Source organism: Chrysemys picta, chromosome 4 (assembly GCF_011386835.1).
Source record: "Chrysemys picta bellii isolate R12L10 chromosome 4, ASM1138683v2, whole genome shotgun sequence".
NCBI classification, from domain to species: Eukaryota; Metazoa; Chordata; order Testudines; family Emydidae; genus Chrysemys; species Chrysemys picta.
Window position 1 is genome coordinate 94,249,036 of NC_088794.1, and position 17,835 is coordinate 94,266,870.

The 17,835-nt window shown below is 43.3% G+C and overlaps 1 protein-coding gene across 21 annotated transcripts in view; it reads left to right on the forward strand.

The window, feature by feature from the left end:
• The window catches only part of LTK (leukocyte receptor tyrosine kinase), a 208,870-nt gene that overhangs the window by 44,362 nt on the left and 146,673 nt on the right, over positions 1-17,835 (forward strand). The gene's annotated exons all lie outside the window — the stretch shown is intronic.

The window sequence follows — 17,835 nt, forward strand, 5'->3', positions numbered from 1 at the left end:
TATTGGTGTAATTTCCCTGCGCTGTTGTGTACGGAAATGCAATCAATACATTTAAGGTACATGAACGAACGAATTAATTTACTCATTTACCTTGTATAAATTATTTTAAAAGATCAATAATAGAATGGACAGTTATATCCATTATTCTAGCAGAACTCCTCATTCTATTACAGATCATATTTAATGATTTATACAAAGTGAATGAATAAATTATCTAGTTTAGTCATGTACCTTTAAATATTGATTTCATTTTCCATACACAACAGTGTAGGAAAAGTAAATCAATACATTTAAGGTACATGAATAATTAAATCATTAATTTACCCTAATTTATTGATAAATTAAGGTAAATGAATAATTAAATAATTTATTCATGTGCCTCGATGTGTTGATTTCATTGCACTAGACTGTTGGGTACATTTTTCGTAAGGGCAAAAGAGTAGTGAAAGGGTAATGGAAAAAAATCATTGTGCTGTTGTCATGCCGCGACTATTCTGGGCATTCTGAGTTTCTGTACATACTCCATCCACCCCTCAGTGACTGAAGGTTTTCTAGGGGCATTTGAAGGTGATGTGTATGTTCTACCTTATGTCATTTCATTGAGTTACAAAGTTTGCAGGGATTCATTTAAATATTGTTCTGAATCAATTCTGACTTGTATTAATTCTAGCTCGGGAGCCAGATTTAGTTACAGTACGAAGAGAGGGAAGTATACCAGTGAGTGTGGTTATATTGGCCATTCTCTGAGTCAATGATTCGCAAACGCAGACTGGGGAGGGTTGTCGAACCGGAGGATGAGGGGGACGCCCCGAAGCCTCCAGGTGTGGTGGTTGAGTGTTTGTTAAGACAGGTATTTAAAAGCTTGGCATCTGATCCATGTCTAGCTGATGCCATCCCCACACTGCATGAGAAAGTTTTGGACAACTTGCTGTTGCTGTATTGAAAGGGTTACACTCCCAAGAAAGCCCAAACGGCAGCACATGTCATCTGTGCTATGTATTGTGCTGCAGATAAGCTTGTAAGGGAGCGAGATGTTTTGGAATGTCAGCGAGATGTTGTGCAAGAAAGTTTGGAACAGGAATTGGAAAAACTAAAATTGCAGAACGAAAGCCTGAAACGTGACTTGCAAATTGCTGTAGCACAAAATGTAACCAAGGCTCAGCAGATAACAGCTTTATCCCATACATGTACAGGTGGAAGAAGAGCCCCGTCCAGGGCCTCTGGCAGCCCAGCCAGTAGTGATAGCAAAAATAAAAAGTAAATCATCCTCTGACTGAAACTAAAAAACAGGCACTGGCTAAACAAATGGACTCTTTGATTAAGAGAACATGTTTGTCTTGGCTGTTGGAATACATGGTTAGAAAACCTTTATATCTTGAAGATTTAAGAGAACTGACAATAACTTGTGCTGGCCCTACAGAAGGAACGGCTTTGTTGGCAGAAATTGAGGCAGAGTTAAACAAAGGTGACAGACACGTTGTTATCCAGAAGGTAGCCCGATACTTTCTGACCTCCTCTGAATTGAGAAGGACGGCTTTGTTGATACATCAGAAGGAAGGAGAATCTGTTATGGCTTATTGTACTAGGTTGTTGGCGGCATGCCCTCTGGCTGAAATTAAGGAGAAACAGCTGACAGATTTAATCTATGATGGTTTAAGGAAACCTATTAAGGTGTTCATAGGATCCTGGTTGAATTTAGACCAGGTTGAATTGATTAAAGCGGCTCAGGAGTCAGAAAGGGTAGTAAGTGGAACAGGTAGTTCTTTTCGGAAAGTGATTAGTGAGGCTCCTTACAGCAATCAAGCAGGCTATAATGGCTCCAACCACATGGATATGGGACGTGATAGTTGCAATGAAATAGGACAAGGCCGAGGATGGTATGGTAGAAGACGTGGGGTGTGTAGTGGGAGATCGTTGCGAGCACAGGTATGGGCTCAACTTCAGGAAAGGGGCAGATATGGCCGGTTTGGATAGGCAACCGCTGAAGACTTTGCTAGCTGCTTTAAGTGATTTGATGGTAAGGACTAGATCACAGTCAATGCTGCAACCAGGGGTTAAGGCTGTTGATACTGTGGGAACAGGTACAGAAGATCTGCCGGTGAGTTCTTATGGCTTGTTATCCCCAGAATTGGCTCAGATGAAATTGGCAGCTCCCTGTCAGGGTGGCTCCACGTTTCAGTAAAAATGCCTCGCCCTTAGCAACCCCTGTCCCCAAAGGTAAATGTTAGTAGCCAAATTAAAGCCCCACATAATTGGTAAATCTTACATGAAAGAGGGGACAGAAGGAAACATATAATGGTTGCTGGCATTAATTAATACAGGAGCAAAGGCAACTTTAAGTATTAGAACACCTGCCGTGGGTAGTAGATCAAACTAAATTTGAAATAAATACAGTGGTTTGTAACAGTGTAACTGAAAAAGCTGTATTAAAAGTAGATATGGCACAACTGAAAAAGTAAATGATTAATTTGGCAGAAGGGCTGGTTGTGAAGAAAGAGGCTGTAAATAATCAGGTTGCTTCAGAAGGATTAAGAAAGTGAGCCTGTAAAGCTATGGCAGCTGTGGCACTGCCAGACAGTAAATGGCTAAGGGAATTTCTCATGGTTTGAGCTAAAAAGAAAAGGCAGTGGGAAAGATAGTGGGGGGAAAATGTGTAAAGCCAGCTCCTCAGTATTCTGATCCAGCAGAAGCTGTTCCCCACATAAAAAACCCGCCAAAAAACCTGTTGCGGGATCTAAAAGCACAAGGGGTCGTAGTAAGTGTCAAAGCCCTTTCAACTCCCCAATCTGGCTTGTACAGAAACCGGATGGCAGATGACATCCCATGATTATATTATAAAAATTATAATTGTAAATCTACCTTTGTAGCCAACCTTCCAACTACAATGGCCAGAGCAGTGCCAGGGCTAACTGGTTCTCTGTACTGAATTTATGGGTTAATTGTTTCTTTAACCACTTTGAATTAATAACAGGCTAAATTATAAGAATTCCTGAGTTCCTGTTAACACCAAAGAAACAAATGCCTGAGCAGGTACAGAAGAAGATCTGGGTAGCAAATTTGATGCAAACACTGGAAAACATTTGGACAGAGAAATCAACACAAACAAAAGGAAGAGCCAAAGGAATAATTAAAATATAGATGAAAAATAGAAAACACAGTGATGCTTAAAAACAAAGGTAAAATAAGCCCCGTATAAAGAAAACCCTTTCCAGTTAACAGTTAAGTATATGGCCAATCCTGTGGCAGTTCTAGTAACCACTCTGGATGGAGATGTGTAAAAACATTCTGATCAAATCTAATTATACTTGCCAAGGGACTAAATATAACAATTTTCAGAAATTAATGCCCAGTATGTACTAACCTATAAGGTCTGGTCAGAGGCCTTGTGTGTTTTGTTTTTGTTTTGTTTGCTTATGTTTTTTCAGGTTAATCTATAAATTTATGGAAGCAAGAAGTATGCTGTGAAATTTGCTATGGCTTGTTGGCAATGTGATTACTAGACCTGTCTGTGCTACAGGATTCCATCTGAAGAGTAAACCAGAAGATTAAGTTACTTAAATTTCAATACAATGAGCACACTTCTTAGGGGCACAAGCATAAAATCATGGGGGGTCAAACCAAAGGTCCATCTAGCCCAGCATCCTGTCTTTTAACAATGGCCAATGCCAGGTGTTTCAGAGAAAATGAACAGAACAGGCAATGATCAAGTAATAATTGCAGCCCATTCCCAGCTTCTAGCAAACAGAGGCCAGGGACACCATCCCTGCCCATCTTGGCTAATAGCCTCTATTAATTTATCTCTTCCTTGTATTTGAAACCTGCTGCTTAGCAATTTTAATTAGTAACCCCTAGTTCTTGTATTATAAAAAAATAAGTAAATAACTTATTTACTTTCTCAACAACAGTCAGGATTGCATAGACCTCTATTGTATTCCCCCTTTAGTTATCTCTTTTCCAAGTTGGAAAGTCCCAGTCTTGTTAATCTTTTCTTATATAAAGTTGTTCCAGACCCCTAATTTTTTTTGTTGCTTTTTTTTGGTGTGCTTTTGTTTCAGATATGACTATTGCACATTAACTGAATGTTTTTAGGGATCTATACACAGTGATTCCAGAACTACTACTTCTCTTTTTTTGGGTGGTAACAGCTAATTTAGACCCCATTCTTTTATATGTCTAGTTGGAATTATGTTTTTCCAACATGCATTACTTTACATTTGTCAGTATTGAATGTCATCTGCTTAGTCACCCAGTTTTGTAAGATCCCTTTACAACTCTTTAAAGTCTGGTTTGGACTTGGCTATCTCGAAGTTTTATATCATCTTCAAATTTTTGACATTTCATTGTTTGCTTTTTTTTATATAAACTCATTTAACAGTACTGCCTTTTCTCAGTACAGACCCCTGGAAACACCACTGTTTACCTCTCTCCATTCTAAAAACTAACCAGTTATTCTTGCCTTTTGTCTCTTATCTTTTAAACAGTTATTGATCCACTTTCTCTCTTATCCTATAACAGCTCACCTTGCCTAAAAACCTTCAATAAGGGTTCTATATCCTTGTTAATCCTCTCAAAGAATTCTAGTCAACTAATCTTTATTATAATTTCTTAACTGTAAAGATTAATGCAAATTTCTTTAGTTCTTCTATATTGGCTTTATTCTTCTTGGGTGTTCCAAGGTGTTAAGGAGACCTTAATTACCCAGTGGCCTCACTGGTTGTGTAGTAGGCTTCCTGCTTTTCATATACTATCAGTATAGGAAAATCTCAAAAACCAAAAGCAGCCTCCAGGCTTAATTCTCTGAGGAGGGGAAAGTTTTAAAGCTTTGGGAAAGTCTAAATTCCAGTATTGGGCTAGATAACGGTGCAGATTTGATCAAAGTCCTAGCCAGAGTAAACCTTTCTGTGGGCAACAACTTGAAGCCAACCTCTGCAAAAAGTCCTGTACAAAAGTCATGTTAGAGTTGTTTCCCTGATAATGGTCACTCTAGCAGCATTTATTTCGCTAGGATCAAAGAGAGAAAAAAAGGCTAAAAAAAAGCAAAGTAAAAGGGAATAAAAGAAATTTCTTTCCAGACAACTGATTTTCCAGTACAAAAGCTCTCCACAACTCAATAAAGGAATATCAAGTTGCTAAACCCAGTAAAGGGGATAAGGAAGAATGTGGAAGATGGGGAAATCTGGCATTCTATGGTAACAGAATCTGTCATTCCCTTTGATGCCATAAAAGACACTCAGGGAATGTGGACATTTCATGTACCAAATAAGGCATATATTTCTGTGTGGGTACAGGGATTAACATCCAAGATATTAACAAAAGGATGGCAAGAAACTTCAGAAAAACATACTTTAGTAGTTAAGAGGGAATATAATCCAACTAACAAAAGGTGTTTAGGGACCTCAAGTGTAACAAATGGTGCATATGCATGGGAGGCCAAAGTATCCCAAGCAATTAATCTCAAATGTGGGGAATTGTGGGACCCACCTACGCCACATAAGGAACCCCTCAGACACACGAACACCATCAGGAAAAAGGACCCAAAGAATATATAATTCAAGGGGCTTGGGTTTAAAATAAAACTAAAATTCCAGTCATAAATATAGGATCAACTGTAAAATTGTATAACGTCACTGAGAATATGGAAATATGTCAATGAAGATGTAATTGGTGCACACAGAACACATGTTTACAGGGGTATGGAAATAAATCTGTATTTAAAGTGTCCAAACAAAAGTACCCTAACATAAGTATGCTTTAAGATGCCATACCTCATATGGGGACAATATGTAATATATGGGAGGATAAACATGGGTTAATGTAACCAAATCAACATAAGAATGTGACAATGCTCCTAAAAGTATAAAATGGTTAGTTCCAGATTGTAATCATAGTGTGTATATATACACAACAAATCTAAATTTAAGATTTCTGTAATCTTAGTCCCTAAAAAGTGGATAATCAACAGTCTGTCACAGAGTCACCAGGCTAATGCTCTAAAACTGCTCTCTAAAAAGCCAGTCAAAACCCTGGTAAGGCATGCCTCCCCTCACACTGTTGCTGGGGCAAAAAAGCCTAAGTAGTCTTGGCCTTCCTGTGTCTGACCTCGGGGCATTTGGCATCCCCTCAGTGAATTTGCCTGGGCATGGCTCCTGGGGAAGCCTGTACTTCAACTCCGTAGTCAGCTGTAACTCTCAGCCAACATTGTAAAACGGAGGGTTTATTAATTAACAGGTACACAACGTGGAACAGACTTGTTGGCATGGGAATCGGTAACTTTTAGCCAAGTCCATCTTGGACTCCCTGCTTCTCTCCCAACCACAGACTGCCCTCCTTCTAGTGACCTGACCTCCAACACGCCCATTGCCCCTCCTCCTGGTCTTTGGCTCAATTCCCAGGCAAAGTGTCAACTGGTCGTATCCCCCCGCCTAGGCTTTAGGTTACGAAGAAAACCTTTTATAGCTTACAGTGCAGGCAACTGGAGTAGCCTTATCTGCCCTCTCCCCCCCCCCCCCCCCGGCTCTTAGCAAATCACACATCTAGTGCAACACACAGAAAAACTAAGGCAGCACACAGCATTTATGCAAAACAGTCAAAACTCACATAGACTCACTTACAACAAAAAGTGTACCAGGTAATATATGCCAGCACCTAAAAAAAATAAAACAGGGTATTATAAAGTAGTACCAAAAGGAAATGGATTATGGTAAATGCCCAAAGTGAAATGGAAACAAATAATAGGAGCCCAGTAAAAAACAGGGCACCTTAATCACAGAAGGAAATTGGAATTTGCAATGGAAAGGAGGTAACCTCACCATGAATTTACAGTGGAACAATGGTTGGTGGGAATTATATAAAATAAACCAAGATATATGTTGGCATCAAAAGGAAAAGGGTAATGTAGTAATAAATAACCTGGTTTATGGACCAAGGGATGTGGTGTACTCGTGGAGATATAAGTCATTTCCAGTACGAACAATATCAATGGGAACTTCAGATAACTAAAATCTTTATGACTTACCCTAAATTAACATTGCCAAATTTAAGGGAAATAGAGTGAAATAATACAGATTGGGATATGAAAATACAAACTAATCAAGATGCACTAGACCAAATAGAATAGTCAGCTAGACACTATAATATCTGTAAAAGGTATGCTTGGTCGAAAATATAAAATTGTTGAAAAAGCTGTAGAAAAATTAAGATCTCAAATGTGTACTTGGTATAATATTGTATGTCAAGTAACAGCATGATATGGAGTTAAAAGGGCAATGTTATTTTAAATTTCTGAAACTGCAGCATTATTCCTTGTATGTTTCTGTTTTGAATATCAGATGTGTAAGCACTATATATAAAAAAAAATGCAAAAAATTATAACATTAAATTGTTGAATTATGCTACTAAAAATCATAAGATAATGCTTTAAGTTTTATAAAAAACAGAAAAGGAGACACATGGTCTAATAGCATACAAATTGTGGGTATGATTGATGCGATACTACAATTATCTTTGGTAACTGAATATTGAATGGGGTCTGTTGGGATGGTGCTGAATTGGTGTGAGAACATGGCTTGACATGACTGAACTGTGAAAGAGGATTCTGGGAGCAGAATCCTTCTCTTAGAATCAGGCAGATGGCAGAGATGAAACTGATTGGCTCCATGCTGCGTGTATGATCAATACTGATGTTTAAGTCAGCAAATAGGTCTGCTTCAAAGCAAACAACACATGTAGAACATCCTGAGTGGAGCATGGGCTGACTGGGGCATCTCAACCCTGTTGAGGGACATCACGCAGGGGGCTGAAGTGAATGATTGATAAGGGAGTGAATGTGGGGTAATGTTAAGTTGGCACCACTCTGCAATCGCCTCCTAAAAATACTAATTAGTTAAAAATTAGTAACCACATGCCCACTGGACATGCTTTTAAGACATGTGACTCCTTGAGGAAAAAGAGTATAAAAATCAAGCAAATTAAATTACTGTTGGGATTCCTTAACGCTTAAAGAAGCAACACTGCTAAACAGAGTAGCCAAAACTCTGCTCTGTGGGTTTGAGTAGAACTGTGAACCAGAGGGGTCTCAAGGCAGCCAAGGCCTTGCCTCGAGAGAATCCGAGACAGACCAGAAGGCTGAGAAGAACAAACAAGGAGAGAAGAAGCCATCTATAAAATTGATAACCACCTTCTCTGTTTGCCAAGCAGGAACTGCATGAGGCTAGACAGTAATCTGCTCTGCCGGGAGCCAGTAAAGATCCATTTCAGGGGTAGTAGCGCCCATTGTTTTCAACAAAATTGCACTCTTTTGCCAGGGTCCCTGACATTAGAGTATGGTTTCATGAGCCATGGCAGGAAGAGATATGCGAGGTCCTCCAGAATAACAGTTGGCACAGATTCATTGTTCATAACAGTATCATTCGTGTGGAAGAAGGTCCCTGCTTTCTTCTTCAGGTACAAGCCAGATCGCCTCAGAACCCTGGCATCATGTGTCTTTCCTATACTACCAATGTTAGTGATCATAAACCTGCCTCTGTGCTTGACCAAAGCCCTAAAGAACAATGGAATAGTACTCTTTGTGGTTCACGTACTTACTTGCCCCATCTGGCGGACAAACCATGGGCATGTGAGTGCCATCAATGGCCCCACCACAGTTTGGGAACCCCATCTTCTGAAAGCCAACTCTTATTTCAGGCACATTTCTTATGTCTACAGGGGTAAACCCCAGTGTTAATCACAAACCTCCATTACCACACCCCCAGCAGTTGACTTGCCAACACCAAAAAGGTCCACTGCAGACCTGTAGCTGGCTGGGGTAGCCAGCTTCCAGAGGGCAATAGCAGCCCACTTCTGTACCGATAAAGCTTCTTTCAATGGACTGTTCTTGCACTGGAGTGTTATTGCATGTTCCTCCCATATATCCATGTGGGTCTGTTTTCTCGTGCACAAGTTCTGGAGCCACTGCTGGCCATCCGAGGCTGCCGCACAATGTGATCCCACCACCCCATGCTAGTTCTCCTGCACCAGAAGCGATGGTAAACCCAAAGGGGATTCCACATGGCAACAGCAGCATTCCTCATGCCTGTGCAATCTGTTATGACTGAACTATCTTAATCTCCCAAGTCTTGCTGCCTTCAGTGTGTCAAAAACTGCTACTGAAATGCTATCCGGCATCTCAACTAGCGCCTACCCCACTGCATAAACATTTTACTCTGAAGAAGGAGCAGGAGCTGCTCATCCAATAGATCCATGGCTTTGACCCACTGTTAAATGGACAGAAATGACGAGTGACCTCATCTGGAAGAGCCACTAGTAAATGTGAAGGCAGGAAAAATCTCTCTTTCTCACAGGGGACCAGAATGACAGGAACATACTACCCACAACACACCACCACAAACTGGTTCCTAGAGTATCCGCATCTGATGCAAAGAACCTGCAATATGCTCCCTAAAATCGTAGCGCTCAGCTTGTGTCCCTAGCGTAGCCATGTGGATGTGGATAAATAGGGTTCCATGCAAATGTGGAGTCTAGGGAGGGTTTGCCTGGCTTGCTCCTGCATGCACATGATCCAGGACATAAGCATGCACACAGTGTAGACATACCTTTAGTCTCTCTCTGCCTCCGTTCCCCCTCTGTTTAAAAAAAGAGGCAGGGATAATAGTATTTCTCTACTTTACAGGGGTATTGTGTGAATATGCTCAAATACTATGTTAATGGGGGCCATATATAAGATGGATGGATAAAGAAGGGAAGAGGTGAAAGAAACAACAAAGGGTCTTATTCAGAAAGGAAATCCCTATAATAGTATAAATGTCCTCATGCTTAAGCAATGAGTGGGTTGCCTGATGACCCTATATTAACACTCAAGTCTTACTGTCTAACAGATGTCTTGCTCTAGGGACAGAGATGGTAACAGGCCAGTAAGGGGTTGACCCCTCCCTATGCCCTTTCCTGTCAAATAATAGATTCTGATCAGTATGCATAAAAACCTGCAATAATTGGTAACAGTCTGTCCTAGGTCTGCCTGATGACAAGATCACATGCTTAGCTTCCAGGCCAGTAGGCCAAATTGAATGATAATGATCTTACATGTAGACAGCCAAACATCTTGGGATAAAAGTGGCCAGTTGTCTCCCAATCCGCCAGGAATAACGAGAAATGTCAGAGGAGGAATTCTCCCTGGAATTCAGCCATGATGTCAGATGGCTGGTACCTCTCCTGTTAGAAATGTCAAGTGTCTGCTGGTTTTCCTTTGACCAGCAGTACTCAACACTCAGCCTCATGTTCCAATCCAGAGCAGCAAGTCTATGAAGCCCACCTACACACGTTAGCTTCCCCCCACTACTGGACCAATGAATCCAGGGTCGGCTCCAGGCACAAGCCTTCCAAGCATGTGCTTGGGGCGGCACTTTTCAAGGGGTGGCACTCTGGCCTTTTTTTTTTTGCTTTGGCTGAGGCACTCTGGCTTTTTTTTTTTTTTTGCTTGGGGCAGCAAGAAACCTGGAGCCGGCCCTGAATGCACCTTCTCGCTGCCTTCATTGTAGAGTCTCTTCCTTCTCCTGCTCCAGGATCTCCAGCTGCTGACAGCAAGAGAGAACAGATGTCTCTTGTATCCTCATGTAGCAGTCAGTCATATTCTCAGTTCTTTTACTAATGAGAGAGGCAGACAGATGCAGGCATGTTGAAGATAAGTGAAGGCTGTGTCTGTCGCCTGCTTGAAGGGACTTGGCTTTTATCAGCATCACTATTTGCCTGCCTTTGTCCATGGAGAAGCTTTTTATGGATTTTTGGAACAGTCTGCCCATCTCCTGAGGTACTTTCTTTTCCCAATCTCTCTGGAGTAATTTGTGCCTTCTGACTGACAATGTAGAGCAGTGGGTCCAACCTTCTCAGCCAGTAGCCCAACATATTATTTCAATGTGCCAAGGAACCACAGCTCTGCTTCAAGCTGCCTTTCCCACCCCACCCTGCACCCTCTCTAGCCCCTTCTCTCTCCTAAGTTCTTAAGAAATTGAACTGGGAGCCTAAAAGCAGCTCCTAACTTGGGTTCCTAACTCCAAACAGTGGGTCCAGAACAGTAGCTCAGAGGTTTCTTTGTACTTCATTCCCCTTTGTAATCAAATGCAAATTTTCTTCTTAACACAGTCTCCCTTGAGGGTCACAATTAAGAGTCTTGAGGGCCCCAAGGTCCAGAGGTTGGACACTTCTGATCTAGAGCAAGATGCTCAGATAATGGGATAAATAAAGTACTAAAATGTCTGAATCCCTATCTCCAAGTGAGGTCACATCAAAGAGCCCAGAAGCTAGGGTCATGGGCCTGGGATGCCTCGACCCCTAAGAGGCCAGGAATCAAGACACACAACTATCTCACTGCTGCTTTCTCTGCTATTGAAGTTCTCACTAACAATGAAAAAACCAGGAGGTTTTGTTTCTGTGACCTGGCGCACTCTCTCTCTCTCTCTCCCTCTCTCGCTAGTTTCTTTATTTTTTTAATTGCATCATAAAACCCATTTGTAGTTAAACAGAGCACTGTAGGTCTGTCAATATACAAACCAACCTTCCCGTTTATTATTAAATCTAAGCAAATAATATTAGACTAAATTCTTGGCCTTTGGGAGACCTCTGGAGGGAAGGAAAATTATGAATCAGTTACAGCTTTTTAAAATTACAGTGACAAGTCTCTGAGTTTCAGTCACTGCAACCTCACTCGGGGAGTTACACCGGCATAAAACTGATGAACGCAATATGGATGGAATTGTATCTGTGTGAAACTGAAGGAACGCAGTGATGAATCAGCCCTTAGGGCCTCACTCCTGAAAACACTTATGCAGCAGCTTAATTTTACACGTGAGTAGTCCCATTGACATCATAGGAGCAGTGGACAGCTGTGTGTAGACAGCGCCAGCCACACTCCTTTCCACCCCTGAAATGCCCTCTTTCTGTCCCAGCATATCTCTTGTGTCCTGCACTAGGAGCACTTGGAGTAGAGGGAGAAAAAGGAGCTCCTGGTAGTCTCTGTCTGTGGCCACAATTATGGTAGTGTGGTCAGCCTGGGAGAAGGGAATCTTAATTCTGTTTTTCCTGGTTTGCTATATTTGAGGGTGGGTTTTTTTTTAACTTTTACATCATTGTGATGTAGAAGGCAGGGAGTGAGTGTGAGGCAGCAGCAACTTTACCTCATGCCTTATCAAAACTCTTTTGTGGGGGAACAAGTGTCTAAGTAATGCTCTTGTAACATCTGATATAAAGGGTGTTAAACCTAAGTACTGATTCAAATCTACTTTATGAATATGTCATGAGGAACAAACTGTTCCCTCATCCACAGAAGTGGTCCCCTTACATTAAAGATGGGGTGATAAGGAAAAGCTACTGCCATTTCTGAACATAAGAGGATTTCAGTCTTCAGGGCTATCTATTTATCTTGGTTACTGACATGTCTCTATGATGGGATGTCTATCCCCCATAGGTGAACAAGGTTTAACAGGAGTCTGACAACTCAGTGACCCACCTGGAGAGTGTTTTAGGCTTGATTTGTTATTAGGCCCACCTGAGGAGGAGCTGGGTCTTTTTCATAAAAGAAAGAAGTGAGTGACTAGGGAATCTACTAGAAGGATCCAAGATAGAGAAACCCAGGAGACAGGGTGATCCCTCTCTCTGTGGAAGGCAGGCTGAAGAAGGCCACAGGGATGGAATTAATCCCTGGGGTGGGCCCTGGAAAGGGGGCAAGGCACAGAGAGGCAGTCCTGAGGGCAGTGTTATAGTAAGAAAGGAGCAGGGAGGACCTAGGAAAAAGCCTGACTGGGAATCCGAGGAGTACAGGTTGCAAGGAAGCAGCCCCACGGGCTCAGAGGTAGGAAGTGGCCCACAAAAACAGTGGAGTCCAGAGTACAGGGTGGGATGGGGTTCCTGTATCAGCCTGAGGAAGGGGCATACTAGCTTTACATCAGGACTATGAGCTGAGCGTGGGGCTGAAGACTGAGCCTCAAGGATGGGTTGAGAACTAGCTGAAGAAGGCTCTTTTGTTTGGGGATTATTTGTTGGGCTTTTTATTACACCAGAAGGCATGGGACTAAAACAGGGGTAGGTAACCTATGGCATGTGTGCCGAAGGTGGCACGCAAGCTGATTTTCAGTGGCATTCACACTGCTCGGGTCCTGGCCACCGGTCCGGGGGGGCTCTGCATTTTATTTTAATTTTAAATGAAGCATCTTAAACATTTTAAAAACCTTATTTACTTTACATACAACAATAGTTTAGTTATATATTATAGACTTGTAGAAAGAGATCTTCTAAAAACATTAAAATGTATTACTGGCATGCAAAACCTTACATTAGAGTGAATAAATGAAGACTCGGCACACCACTTCTGAAAGGTTGCTGACCCCTGGACTAAAATGTCACCTGGCTGGAGCGTTAAATTGGAAGAAGAGGTACACCACCTCAGCGACAATCAGCAAGGGGTGCTAGAGGACAGAGCACTGCTATGCCCCACCTAGCCATGAGGGGGCACACCTGCAGTGAGTCTACTCTTCCACAGGCCCCCATTACCAGAGTATCTCAGCCCCTCACAATCTTTAATGTATTTATCACCATAGCACCCCGTGTAGGTGAGCCCTGCTATTATCCCATTTTACAGGTGGGGGACTTGAGACAGAGAGGCTAAGTGACTTGCCCAAAGTCATACAGGAAGCATGTAGCAAACAAGGAATCGATCCAGGGTCTCCAACATCCCAGGCTAATGCTCTTGCCACTGGATCATCCTTTCTGTCATTAACTGCTGTTAATCCAGGAAGGGAGAGATTTGCATAGATATGAGAGAACTGGGTGTAATTACATAACAATCCTGTTCTCACAAGATTTCCCCCCATAAGAGAATTTAGAGAAGCATGCAGGTGCTGTAAATCTTTTGAGGTTCCCTTATCCCTACCTTTGCACCAGTTGGAGTAACATTAGCGGCTGTGTCAAGACCAGATCTACCTGGGATTTGTGCAAACTTCCCATTGACATCAGTGGAAGATTCAGTGTGGATTGAGGGGGTTATGGAGTTTTGGATTTATAACCCACTCACATGCGTCTGACTGCAGACTACGTGGCTCTGGGAAGAAGGATAAAGGAGTTTGAGGCGCAAGTGGTGTTCTCGTCCATCCTCCCTGTGCAAGGAAAAGGCCGGGGTAGAGACCGTCGAATCGTGGAAGTCAACGAATGGCTACGCAGGTGGTGTCGGAGAGAAGGCTTTGGATTCTTCGACCATGGGATGGTGTTCCAAGAAGAAGGAGTGCTAGGCAGAGACGGGCTCCACCTAACGAAGAGAGGGAAGAGCATCTTCGCCAGCAGGCTGGCTAACCTAGTGAGGAGGGCTTTAAACTAGGTTCACCGGGGGAAGGAGACCAAAGCCCTGAGGTAAGTGGGGAAATGGGATCCTGGGAGGAAGCACAAGCAGGAGAGCGCAAGAGGGGAGGACTCCTGTCTCATGCTGAGAAAGAGGGACGATCATTGAGTTATCTTAAGTGCCTATACACAAATGCAAGAAGCCTGGGAAACAAGCAGGGAGAACTGGAAGTCCTGGCACAGTCAGGGAACTATGATGTGATTGGAATAACAGAGACTTGGTGGGATAACTCACATGACTGGAGTACTGTCATGGATGGATATAAACTGTTCAGGAAGGACAGGCAGGGCAGAAAAGGTGGGGGAGTTGCGTTGTATGTAAGAGAGGAGTATGACTGCTCAGAGCTCCGGTATGATACTGCAGAAAAACCTGAGAGTCTCTGGATAAAGTTGAGACGTGAGAGCAACAAGGGTGATGTCGTGGTTGGAGTCTGCTATAGACCACCAGACCAGGGGGATGAGGTGGACGAGGCTTTCTTCTGGCAACTAGCAGAAGTTGCTAGATCGCAGGCCCTGGTTCTCATGGGAGACTTTAATCACCCTGATATCTGCTGGGAGAGCAATACAGCGGTGCACAGGCAATCCAGGAAATTTTTGGAAAGCGTAGGGGACAATTTCCTGGTGCAAGTGCTGGAGGAACCAACTAGGGGCAAAGCTTTTCTTGACCTGCTGCTCACAAACAGGGAAGAACTAGTAGGGGAAGCAAAAGTGGATGGGAACCTGGGAGGCAGTGACCATGAGATGGTCGAGTTCAGGATCCTGACACAAGGAAGAAAGGAGAGCAGCAGAATATGGACCCTGGACTTCAGAAAAGCAGACTTTGACTCCCTCAGGGAACAGATGGGCAGGATCCCCTGGGAGAATAACATGAAGGGCAAAGGGGTCCAGGAGAGCTGGCTGTATTTTAAAGAATCCTTATTGAGGTTGCAGGAACAAACCATCCCGATGTGTAGAAAGAATAGTAAATATGGCAGGCGACCAGCTTGGCTAAACAGTGAAATCCTTGCTGATCTTAAACGCAAAAAAGAGGCTTATAAGAAGTGGAAGATTGGACAAATGACCAGGGAGGAGTATAAAAATATTGCTCAGGCGTGCAGGAGTGAAATCAGGAAGGCCAAATCACACTTGGAGTTGCAGTTAGCAAGAGATGTTAAGAGTAACAAGAAGGGTTTCTTCAGGTATGTTAGCAACAAGAAGAAAATCAAGGAAAGTGTGGGCCCCTTACTGAATGAGGGAGGCAACCTAGTGACCGAGGATGTGGAAAAAGCTAATGTACTCAATGATTTTTTTGCCTCTGTCTTCACGCACAAGGTCAGCTCCCAGATTGCTGCACTGGGCAGTACAGCATGGGGAGAAGGTGACCAGCCCTCTGTGGAGAAAGAAGTGGTTCGGGACTATTTAGAAAAACTGGATGTGCACAAGTCCATGGGGCCGGATGCGCTGCATCCGAGGGTGCTAAAGGAGTTGGCGGGTGAGATTGCAGAGCCATTAGCCATTATTTTTGAAAACTCATGGCGATCGGGGGAGGTCCCAGATGACTGGAAAAAGGCTAATGTAGTGCCCATCTTTAAAAAAGGGAAGAAGGAGGATCCGGGGAACTACAGGCCAGTCAGCCTCACCTCAGTCCCTGGAAAAATTATGGAGCAGGTCCTCAAGGAATCAATTATGAAACATTTAGAGGAAAGGAAAGTGATCAGGAACAGTCAGCATGGATTCACGAAGGGGAAGTCATGCCTGACTAACCTAATTGCCTTCTATGATGAGATAACTGGCTCTGTGGATGAGGGGAAAGCAGTGGATGTGTTATTTCTTGACTTTAGCAAAGCTTTTGATACTGTCTCCCACAGTATTCTTGCCACCAAGTTAAAGAAGTATGGGCTGGATGAATGGACTGTAAGGTGGATAGAAAGCTGGCTAGATCGTCGGGCTCAACGGGTAGTGATCAATGGCTCCATGTCTAGTTGGCAGCCGGTTTCAAGCGGAGTGCCCCAAGGGTCGGTCCTGGGGCCGGTTTTGTTTAATATCTTTATTAATGATCTGGAGGATGGTGTGGACTGCACTCTCAGCAAGTTTGCAGATGACACTAAACTAGGAGGCGTGGTAGATACACTAGAGGGTAGGGATCGGATACAGAGGGACCTAGACAAATTAGAGGATTGGGCAGAAAAAAACCTGATGAGGTTCAACAAGGACAAGTGCAGAGTCCTGCACTTAGGACGGAAGAATCCCATGCACTGCTACAGACTAGGGACCGAATGGCTAGGTAGCAGTTCTGCTGAAAAGGACCTAGGGGTCACAGTGGACGAGAAGCTGGATATGAGTCAACAGTGTGCTCTTGTTGCCAAGAAGGCTAACGGCATTTTGGGCTGTATAAGTAGGGGCATTGCCAGCAGATCGAGGAACGTGATCGTTCCCCTTTATTCGACATTGGTGAGGCCTCATCTGGAATACTGTGTCCAGTTTTGGGCCCCACACTACAAGAAGGATGTGGAAAAATTGGAAAGAGTCCAGCGGAGGGCAACAAAAATGATTAGGGGTCTGGAGCACATGATTTATGAGGAGAGGCTGAGAGAACTGGGATTGTTTAGTCTCCAGAAGAGAAGAATGAGGGGGGATTTGATAGCAGCCTTCAACTACCTGAAGGGGGGTTCCAAAGAGGATGGAGCTCGGCTGTTCTCAGTGGTGGCAGATGACAGAACAAGGAGCAATGGTCTCAAGTTGTGGTGGGGGAGGTCCAGGTTGGATATCAGGAAAAACTATTTCACTAGGAGGGTGGTGAAACACTGGAATGCGTTACCTAGGGAGGTGGTGGAGTCTCCTTCCTTGGAGGTTTTTAAGGCCCGGCTTGACAAAGCCCTGGCTGGGATGATTTAGCTGGGAATTGGTCCTGCTTTGAGCAGGGGGTTGGACTAGATGACCTCTTGAGGTCCCTTCCAACTCTGATATTCTATGATTCTATGATTCTATGACGAAGTGGGTATTCACCCACGAAAGCTTATGCTCCAATACATCTGTTAGTCTATAAGGTGCCACAGGACTCTCTGTCACTTTTTACAGATCCAGACTAACACAGCTACCCCTCTGATATTTGAACCCACTCCATGGATCATAATTTAAAGATGGAATTCAGGGCTCTCCACTGAAGGAGTTTGACGCTCCTGGTTTAGAGGGAGTCTAAACTGATGTAAACTCTGCCTTCCTCCACCCCCTTCAACATGTATGGTGTTTAGCTTAGACTCCCTTAACGTTAGTTTAGACTCAGATCCACTTACCACTGTGTAACTCATCTGCCTCTTACACATACATGTCCATGTCATGGGAGGTTTTTAAGAACAGGTTAGACAAGCACCTGTTGGGGATGGTTTTGGTTTACTTGGTCATCCCTCAGTGCAAGGGGCTGGACTAGAGGATCTCTTGAGGTCCCTTCCAGCTCTACGCTTCTATGATTTCATCCCTCTG